At 44.4% G+C, this 8,194-nt stretch overlaps 1 non-coding gene across 1 annotated transcript; it reads left to right on the top strand.

Annotated features, from left to right (window-relative positions):
• Positions 1-7,509: 7,509 nt before the first annotated feature.
• trnal-caa (transfer RNA leucine (anticodon CAA)) lies at positions 7,510-7,581 on the top strand. Its single transcript has one exon. It is a non-coding gene; the product is annotated as a tRNA-Leu (tRNA).
• The last annotated feature ends 613 nt before the right edge of the window (positions 7,582-8,194 follow it).

The raw sequence follows: 8,194 nt of genomic DNA, 5'->3' as shown, positions 1-8,194 counted from the left end.
CCTCAAATTCACCTTTGGAATGGAGCTGTCAAATGCGCTCCCTTTCCTTGATGTACTAGTTGAGAAATCTGCTAAGGGGTTTTCTACCATGGTCTACCACAAACCTACCTTCACTGGTCAATACACGCGTTGGGATTCTTACAGTTCCACGTGCTATAAGATTGGTCTTATCAACAACCTCATAAATAGGGCTGTGCCATTTGCTCACCATGCAAGCTTGATGCTGAAATAGGGCGAATCAAAGACATCCTGCATTACAATGGCTACACTGATCAGATCATTTCTCACTGTATATCACACAAACTGAGAAACGGGCTGAAGGCCGTCGTTTTGAGCCCTGAAAAGTGCCCAGTCTCCCTCAAATTACCCTGGAAAGGTAATATATCCCCAGTATTTGAGTAACAGGTGAAGCGAGCTGTTTCCTGCTGTTACTATGCAGGAGCAACAAGTGTGGTGTTCACCACTAACAGGATGCTGCTGTCAAGCAAAAGAGACGTCCTGCCTATCACACAAATAAGTAACGTGATATATGAATTTCAATACCAGTGTGATGCTAGGTTTCTAGACCGTACATCCCAAAACTGGCGGATTGTATCAAATAACATGTCCCTTCCGCTGTTCGCAATGGACCCTACCCAACCAACCCGTATTTGCAAAACTCAAAACACAGTATCCAACATGAGATGTGATTCCACAATAGGACAACATTTGCTAAATAATTCTCAGTGTGCTAAGAATTACACTGACAACCGATTTAAGACTGTCTGTAGGGCTCACAGTGTGGTTCATTGGTGTGTACTATAAGCTACATATATTAATACACAGGGCTCTGTTCTTTGAAGACAGAAAGAACATGCACACATATTGTGCCAGTTTCAGCTAAACAAAATAGTGGCCATTCACTGGCTCATTCCTCAGGGCAATTCCGTGACCAATCAGAGTCAAGCTGCCTGGTTTAGACTTCAAACAAAGCTGGGCAGTTATCTGTCAGTAACCATAAACTGATGCATTCTGAATGGCAATGCCTCGACCAATCAGAGTTCACATGCAAACCAATCAGCACTCTATTCTCATACAGAAGAAAGTTGTTTTTTCCCCTCAAATTGGTATTCTTGTGGATTGCCCTGCTGAGTGCAAGACGAAAACAACTGGCTACCAAAGTTTGGACACTATTTTCACGAAATGATTACTTTTATTTTCAATATAAAAATATAAAGCAATATGAGTGTAACATTTACAGACAAATTCTATTACCTCACATTGCCTGATTCTTTCACACTGACAGACTGTGTGAACTACTGTCCCGATTTTGCAGATCTCATTTCCAGTAAGCAAATGTCAGCAATCTGTGATTGTAAACAGTTTACAGACCAGACCGTCAATCACAACATGCAATAATTGTTCAGCTTATGTTGGACTGGTGGGATTTAGAAATACGAGGAATTGAGATGAGCTGTTACTGTATTCAATTATTTGTTTCATGGGATGTGGACGTCGCCAGCCAGGCCAGCATTTATTGTCCATCCCTAATTGCCCATGAGAAGGTGGTGGTGAGCTTCCTTCTTGAACCACTGCAGTCCATGTGGGGTAGGTACACCCACAGTGCTATTAGGAAGGGAGTTCCTTGATTTTTACCCAGCGAAAGTGGAGGAATGGCGATATAGTTCCAAGTCAGGATGATGTGTAGCTTGGTGGAGAACTTTCAGGTGGTGGTATTCCCATGCATCTGCTGCCGTTGTCCTTCTAAGCAGTAGAGGATGCAGGTTTGGAAGGTGCTGCCTGAGTAGCCTTGGTGCATTGTTGCAGTGCATCTTGTAGATGGTACACACTGCTGCCACTGTACGTCAGTGGTGAAGGGAGTGAATGTTGTGGATGGGGTGCCAATCAAGCATGTTGCTTTGTCCTGGATGGTGTCGAGCTTCTTGAATGTTGTTGGAGCTGCACCCATCAGGGCAAGTGGAGAGTGTACCATCACACTCCAGACTTGTGCCTTGTAAATAGTGGACAGGCTTGGGGAGTCAGGAGGTGAGTTACTCACCGCATGCTTCCTACCCTCTGACCAGCTCATGTAGTCACACTATTTATAAGGCTACTCCCGTTCAGTTTCTGGTCAATGGGAACCCCCGGGAATTTGATAGTGGGGGATTCAGCGATCGTAATGCTGTTGAATGTCAATGGGAGATCGTTAGATTCTCTCTTGTTCGAGATGGTCATTGCCTGGCACTTGTGTGGCGCGAATGTTACTTGCCACTTATCAGCCCAAGCCTGGATATTGTCCAGGTCTTGCTGCATTTCTACATGGACTGCTTCAGTATCTGCGGAGTCGCGAATGGTGCTAAATGTTGCAATCATCAGTGAACATCCCCACTTCTGACCTTATGATTGAAGGAAGGTCACTGATGGAATAGTGAAGAAGGTTGGGCCGAGGATACTACCCTGAGGAACTCCAGCAGTAATGTCCTGGAGCTGAGATGATTGACCTCCAACAATCACAACCATTTTCCTTTGTGCTAGGTACGATTCCAACCAGTGGAGAGTTTTCCTCTTGATTCCTATTGACTCCAGTTTTGCTCTGGCTCCTTGATGCCATACTCAGTCAAATGCTACCTTGATGTCAAGGGCAGACACTCTCACCTCACCTCTTGAGGTCAGCTCTTTTGTCCTTGTTTGAACCAAGGTTGTAATGAGGTCAGGAGCTGAATGGCCCTGGCGGAACCCAACTGAGCGTCACTGAACAGGTTATTGCAAAGCAAGTGCCCCGTCGATGACATCTTCCATCACTATACTGATGATTGAGAGTGGACTGATGAGGCAGTAATTGGCTGGGTTGCAATTGTCCAGCTTTTTGTGTACAGGACATACCTGGGCAATTTTCCACATTGCCGGGTAGATGCCAGTGTTGTACCTGTACTGGAACAACTTGGGTCGGGGCGCGGCAAGTTCTGGAGCACAGGTCTTCAGTACTATTGCCGGAATATTGTCAGGGCCCGTAGCCTTTGCTGTATCCAGAGCCTTCAGTCGTTTCTTGTTATCACGTTGTGTGAATCGAATTGGCTGAAGACTGGCATCTGTGATGCTGGGGACTTCAGAAGGAGGCCGAGATGGATTATCAACCCGGCACTTCTGGCTGAAGATTGTTTCAAATTCTTCATCCTTGTCTTTTGCACTGATGTGCTGGGCTCCCCCATCATTGAGGTTGGGGATATTTGTGGAGCCACCTCCTCCTGTTGGTTGTTTAATTGTCCACCACCATTCATCATTGGATGTGGCAGGGTGTAGATCTGATCCGTTGGTTGTGGGATCACTTAGCCCTGTCTATTACATGTTGCTTCTGCTGTTTGGCATGAAAGTAGTCCTGGGCTGTAGCTTCATCAGGCTGATGCCTCATTTCAAGGTATGCCTGCTGCTGCTCCTGGCATGCCCTCCTGCACTCTTCATTGAATTAGGGTTGATCCCCCAGCTTGTTGGTAATGTTAGAGTGGGGGAATATGCCGGGCCGTGAGGTTATAGAATGTGGTTGACTGCAATTCTGCTGCTGCTAATGGTCCACAGCACCTAATGGATGCCCAGTTATACAGTGCTAGATCTGTTCAAAATCCATCCCATTTAGCACAATGGTAGTGGCACCCAACACAATACAGGGTATCCTCAATGTGAAGACAGGACACCATCTCCACAAGGACTGTGCAGTGGTCACTCCTGCCAATACTGTCATGGACTGATGCATCTGCGGCAGGCAGATTGGTGAGGATGAGGTCAAGTATGTTTTTCCCTCTTGTTAGTTCCCTCACCACCTACTGCAGACCCAATCGAGCAGCTATGTCCTTTAGGACTCGGCCAGCATGGTCAGTAGTGGTGCTACCGAGCCACTCATGGTGATGGACATTGACATCCCCCAGCCAGACTACATTCTGTGTCCTTGCCACCCTCAGTGCTCCCTCCAAGTGGTGTTCATCAGTCTCTCGCTGTCTCTTGCTGGTTTGCTCAGTACCTTTCTCTGTCTGTTCCTTTCTGAGTCCTGATAATATCTTCCTGGTTTTCTGTGTGTCTTTCTCTGCCTGCCTCATTGCCGGTGCTGTTACTCAGTGTCCTTGTGTCATTGTGCAGTGAGGGTGAGTCCGTCTGCACGTGTGTTGCTGAGTCCGGGATTCTTGAGAAATCCGACGACAATCCTATTTTTATAAAAACATTTGGGAAATGAACATATTTCACGAATGGGCAGCTAAAATTTAAAGCAACTGTTAGCAGAGTGGCGCATCGGATGCGTGCTGGGCCCATAACACAGAAGTCGATGGATCGAAACCATTCTCTGCTACTTTTGTTTGGTAATAATACAAACCGTTCACTTTCAAAACATCAAGTGTTTACCCATAATAACAAGATGCTTCCAAAGGCACTCTGTTGCAGTCAGCTTCTTCTTTCTGGTGAGCACATCAATCAGGAACAAATCACTTTTGCTCACACGGACACAAGCTGCAAACATGGACCAGCCGAGTCTCTCCCACTTTGTCAAAACCCTCCTGCAGAGCCTCCTCTCCACCACCAGATGGTGACGTTGGCCACAATAAAACCAGGACTAATGGTCACAGTGAGGAGACGGTCAGCAACAGAAAATATAACAATAACAGGGAAAACCTTTACACAACAACAGGGTACATCTTTACACAACAGAAAACATATTTACACGCCTGGAAATACCTTTAGACAACAGGGAGAATAGAATCATACAAATGCCTTGTTTCTCCATCTCAGTCTCGTTGTCTCTCTCTCTGTTCCTCACTTTTGCTTCCACACAGTCTATTGGTTTTCTGTGTGTTTTTCTCTCTGTCCAGTTTTCGATGGTGTTACTCAGCGTCCATGTAACATTGTGTAGCCAGGCTGAGCCTCCCAACACCTGTGTTGCTGTAATAAAAACAGAAAATGCTGGAAATGCTCTGTTGGTCTGGCAGCATCTGTGCAGAGAGAAACAGTTAACAGTTCAGGTCTGCTTCCTTAGCTCACATTAACTTTGTTCTCTCTCCACAGATGCTGCCAGACCTGCTGATTATTTCAAGCATTTTCTGTTTATATTTCAGATTTCCAGCATCCGCAGTATTTTGCTTTTGTACGTGTGTTGCTATGTCTGGGACTGTTTGAGTGCAATGCTATTGCTTTATAAACAGCGTTGAAACAAACATTTATCTCACTAACACACAGCACTAATACACAGCTGGATATAAACAGCAGCTTGTAGCAGAGGGCGCAGTGGAAGTTTATTAACACAAATAATTCACCAACACTATATTTACTGCCATCCCCAATCACACCACGCTTCATTTTAACACGTTTTACTCTTTATTTACATCAACTTCTTCCTTCCAGTAAACACTTCAATTTGGAACACAGCTTCCAAATCACCTTTATTCACAAACCCAAACACACACCAGCCCAGACTTTCCCCTTTCTGTCTACCCATTCCTGCATCATTGCCTCTCCACCAACAGTTGTTGCTGGAATCATACAATCATGGAATGGCTACAGCACAGAAGGAGGCCATTCAGCCTGTCGAACCCGTGCTGGCTCTCTGTTAGAGCAACTCACCTCATTTCACTCCCCAGTCAGTTCAATTTTGAAGGTGGGAAAACTTCTCGAAAGAATAATTCGGGACAAAATCAATAGTCCCATGGACAAATGTGGGTTAATTCAAGAAAGGCAGCATGGATTTCTTAAGGGAAAATCATGTTTAACTGTCCTGCGGGAGTTTTTTGATGAGGTAACAGAGAGGGGTGATGAGGGCAATGCTGTTGATGTGGTGTACATGGACTTTCAAATGGTCTGGCAGCATCTGAAAGGTCACTGACCTGAAACGTTAACTTTGCTTCTCTCTGTACAGATGCTGCCTGACCTGCTGAGTATTTCCAGCATTTCTTGTTTTCATTATGGCACATAGTTCCCTTTTCAAAGTTACAGAATTAACCTCAATAATGTACTCTGAGATTCAAGTTAAATACCAGCCCAATATTTACACACATTATGAGTTTATAAGTTTCAGTATTAATTCCCATAGTGCATCCTGACACATACATTAGATATAACATAACATAAGAACAGAAGAAATAGGAGCAGGAGTAGGCGATTCGGCCCCTCAAGCCTGCCCCGCCATTCAGTAAGATCATGGCTGATCTGCCCCAGACCTCAACTCCTCTTTCATGCCAGCTCTTCATAGCCCTCAACTCTCCAATATTTCAAAAATCTATTTACTTCCTCTTTAAATACTTTCAGTGATTTAGCCTTCAATACTGTCTGGGGTAGAGAATTCCAGACATTCACTACCCTCTGAGAGAAGACATTCCTTTGCTTCGCAGTTTTAAATGAGTGTCCCCTTATTCTGTAACTATGTCGCCTAGTTTGGGATTCCCCCACTGGTGGAAACATTTTCTCAACATCTACCCTGTTAATAAAAACAAGAAATGCTGGAAATACTCAGCAGGTCTGGCAGCATCTGTGAAGAGAGAAGCAGAGTTAATGTTTCAGGTCAGAGACCCTTCTTCACCCTGTTAAGCCCCATCAGAATCGTGTACGTTTCAAAAAGATCACCCCTCATTCTTCTAAACACGAATGAATAACCTGTTTAGCCGTTCTTCATAAGTCAACCCCTTCATCCCAGGAATCAGCTGAGTGAATCTCTTTTGAACTCCTCCAATCCCAGTACATCCTTTCTTAAGTCTAAATCTCAAGTGCAATATCAGATTGAGAGAATCTGAAAGATAGTACAACCTGAGATACAAACTGAGAATTCAGTTTAAAACTCCCCAGGATTGTGAAACTAAAAGATACAATAGCAATTCAATTTGTATAGACTGTGCTTTGGATCACATTCCAGCCCTCATACAGTATCAGACTGGAAGATACTGTAGCAATTCCATTAGTGCAGACTCAGCTCTACATTACAGAGCAGGGAACATATTTAAACAACCGGGAACACTTTTACACAAGACGGATCATATTTACACAACTGAGAAGATCTTTACCCAACAGGGAACCATTTTACACAATAACAGAGAACATCTTTACACAACAGCGAATATAGTTACACAACAGAGAACATATTACACAGCAGGAAATATCTTTAAAAGAACACAGGGAACATCTTTACACAACAGAGAACACAATTACATAAATCATTGGTCTTTCGCTGTCTCTTGCTGGTTTGCTCAGTACCTTTCTCTGTCTGTTCCCTTCTGGAGCTTGATAATCTCTCCCTGATTTTCTGTGTGTCTTCCTCTGTCTGTTCCTTTCTGAGTCCTGATAATATCTTCCTGGTTTTCTGTGTGTCTTTCTCTGCCTGCCTCATTGTCGGTGCTGTTACTCTGTGTCCTTGTGTCATTGTGCAGTGAGGGTGAGTCCGTCAGCACGTGTGTTGCTGAGTCCGGGATTCTTGAGAAATCCGACGACAATCCGATTTTTCTAAAAACATTGGGAAAATGAACATATTTCACTAACAGGCAGCTGAGGTATAAAACAGCAGTTAGCAGAGTGGCGCAGCGGAAGCGTGCTGGACCCAAAATCCAGAGGTCGATGGATCGAAACCATTCTCTGCTATTTATGTTTGGCAATAACGCAATGAGTTTACTGTCAAAACATCAAGTGCTTCCCCATAATAACAAGATGCGCTCGATTGCATTCAGCTTTTCCCTTCGAGTGAACACATCAATCACTAACAAATCACTTTTGCTCACACGAACACAAACTGCAAACATGGACCAGCCGAGTCTCTCCCACTTTGTCAACTCCTTCCTGCAGAGCCTCCTCTCCACCACCAGATGGTGATGTTGGCCACAATAAAACCAGGGCAAATGGTCACAGTGAGGCGACGGTCAGTAACAGAAAATAAAACAATAACAGGGAAAACCTTTACACAACAACAGGGTACATCTTTACACAACAGAGAACATATTTACACAACAGGAAATACCGTTACACAACAGGGAGGACACAAGCATGCAAATGCCTTGTTTCTCCAACTCAGTTTCGTTGTCTGTCTCTCTCCGTTCCTCACTTTTATTTCCTCACAGTCTATTGGTTTTCTGTGTGTTTTTCTCTCTGTCCCGTTGTCGATGGTGTTACTCAGCGTCCTTGTAACATTGCGTAGCCAGGCTGAGCCTCCCAACACCTGTGTTGCTTTAATAAAAACAGAAAATGCTGGAAATACTCA

Source organism: Heterodontus francisci, unplaced genomic scaffold, assembly GCF_036365525.1.
Source record: "Heterodontus francisci isolate sHetFra1 unplaced genomic scaffold, sHetFra1.hap1 HAP1_SCAFFOLD_146, whole genome shotgun sequence".
NCBI classification, from domain to species: Eukaryota; Metazoa; Chordata; class Chondrichthyes; order Heterodontiformes; family Heterodontidae; genus Heterodontus; species Heterodontus francisci.
This window is presented reverse-complemented; position numbering and strand designations above follow the sequence as displayed.